Source organism: Gekko japonicus, unplaced genomic scaffold (assembly GCF_001447785.1).
Source record: "Gekko japonicus isolate JY-2015 unplaced genomic scaffold, Gekko_japonicus_V1.1 scaffold613, whole genome shotgun sequence".
NCBI classification, from domain to species: domain Eukaryota; kingdom Metazoa; phylum Chordata; class Lepidosauria; order Squamata; family Gekkonidae; genus Gekko; species Gekko japonicus.
This window is the reverse complement of record NW_015164683.1, coordinates 708,801-711,141: the sequence shown is the minus strand read 5'-3', so window position 1 is coordinate 711,141 and position 2,341 is coordinate 708,801. Positions and strand designations below refer to the sequence as shown.

At 44.7% G+C, this 2,341-nt stretch overlaps 1 protein-coding gene across 1 annotated transcript in view; it reads right to left on the bottom strand.

Moving 5' to 3' along the window:
* RYR3 (ryanodine receptor 3) overlaps positions 1-2,341 on the bottom strand; it is a 366,192-nt gene that overhangs the window by 44,977 nt on the left and 318,874 nt on the right. The window lies entirely within an intron of this gene.

Sequence of the window (2,341 nt, the reverse complement as noted above, 5' to 3'; positions counted from 1 at the left end):
TCAGCAGCCAACAATGTGCCACTCGGCCATAAATTTTCTGGGGGGAGGCTGTCAGGAGAGGGAACATAAGAAGAGCCCTGCTGGATCAGATCAGTGGTCCATCTCGTCCAGCATCCTGTTTCACACAGTGATCAACCTGTTCCTCTGGAGGGCCAACAACAGGGCATAGAGGCCTTCCCCTGGAAAGGAGGGCAAGCTGAAGCCGGGGGGGGGGCAGATAAAGGTTGGCTGGTGGTGGGAAGGACACAGGAAAAAAGGGGAGTGGCTACGTGAGTATGTATATAAATTTACTGAAATTAGTTGACTAAATTTTGGTTGTTTGTATTGCTGTTTTAATGAAATGTTTTAGTAATGATTGTATGATTTTATTGGATTATATGTTGTAAGATGTCCTGAGCCTGCTTGCGGGGTTAGGGTGGGATATAAGTCTCAAAAATAAATAAATAAATAAAAATGATGAACACATTTTCTTAACATTTGACAGTCCATGGTTTCTCTAATTTTTATTCTATCTGTTAAAAGACTGTGGTCTAAAGTGATAAATCAGACTTTAGCATCTTCACTCCACTTATCACACTCTTCACCATCTGAAGCCTGCCCAGAACCCTCAGGAAAGGCCCTTTGATTTCTCGACATTTACAGTGATTTGGCGATCTCTTCAAAGCTATTGGAAAGGGCTATAAATCCTGCAACAGCTAAAACATGGTCCAAAGTTGTTCCATGTTCCAACAGCCACAAGGAAATTAATTTTTGTGAGATTTAATTTTGTTAAGTAACATTTTAAAAACATGACAGTTCCTACCCCTAATTTGGAATGGCACTGCTGTGATCGTTGACTACTGGAGTAGATAATTTAAATCAATGGCTGCTCCAGGAAAGCATCCAAGAAGAATCCTTAGCTTGAATGTTGCCACGACCTGAATTTACTAAGTCAGCAATCCTGAACAGGCCTATTCAGAACCTACTTATGTCTGTTCAATGGGGCTTACTCACAGGAAAGTGTTCTTAGGGTTGTACTGTAAGTGACTTTAGAAAAGCTACTCTCTCATAATGCTCTACCTGAAATATGCAGGTAACAATACCAATTTACCTTACCCTCCCACATAACATGTGTGAAGTATTTTGAACAATAAATAATTTCTAAGTATTGAGGTAGTCACCTGTTGAAGGAAGGCTCTGTCAGTTTGAGGAAGGCTTCAGATCTTTAGTTAGTGGAATGGCAGGACATGATCCAGCCCACTATAATTATGTTTATTAATATACATAAGTATATTAATAAATACCCCACCTCTCCTTTTGGCTCAAGGCATCTTAATGATACTATTGCATCATCATTATTATTACTATTAAGATAAGAAGACTTTCTTATTATCATTTCCTTTTTATTTTGGTTAGTTTACAACATCATATTTTTATGCATTCCTAACTAATTTGCTATTAGAAGGAGCTATTACAATGTATAACAGAAGATAAACAACAATTAGGTGTGAAAGTAATGGGTTAATCCTAACATATGCAAATAAAGCTCCACTTACCAAAGAGAACATTTCCACCCTTTCTGCAGCCCTCCCCATCCCTGAAAAGCTATTCCTGAGGGCCAGGGGACTCTTAGGAACAAGGTATAGGGCAAGAGGTCGCAGCTTAAGGAGGAAATCCATACAAACTGTGAATACTCCCATTATATGACTCACCGGCGTAAAGTTCGTGGAGGCTGCGGGGTGCCAGCCTCCCCCAAAATTTCCCAGAAGCCCTGCCCATCCCTCGCCCTCCCAAGCTGGCGCCCAGCCACAGAACAGGGCATTGCTGCTGGACTCCCCCAGCTCTCCTCAGGGGCTCTTTAAAAAGTTGTGGCTGGGGAGGCTGTTCTTGTCGCAGCTGCATGCTGCAGGGGCGGGGGGGGCGGGGGGAAACGCTCCGGTCATTCTGGCTTCCCCAGCTCTGGTTAGGGGCTCTTTTCAGGGTGAGCTGCAAACACCGTGAAGGGGGGGGGACTGCTAAGCTGCTCTCCCTGCCTTTTTCAGGCTCTGCGCCGGAGCCCCGCGCCTGAAAAACGGCCTGCAGAGCCGGCCCCACCCTCCCCTCCTTTCAATTTCGGCCCCATTATATCCTATGGTCCATTGAAGTCAATGGCGAAAACATAGGGTATATTCTGGGAGCTGGAGGGGAGGGGGTTTGAGGGAGAGGCTCCAAACTCGCAGGGTAGCTGCTGACGCCTCTCCCCAAACCACCAACCAAGTTTGAAGAACATTGGACCAGGGGGTCCAATTCTACAGGTCCCCAAACAGGTTGCCCCTATCCCCTCCATTGTTCTCTATGGTGGGGAAAAAGTAACTTTTTTCCC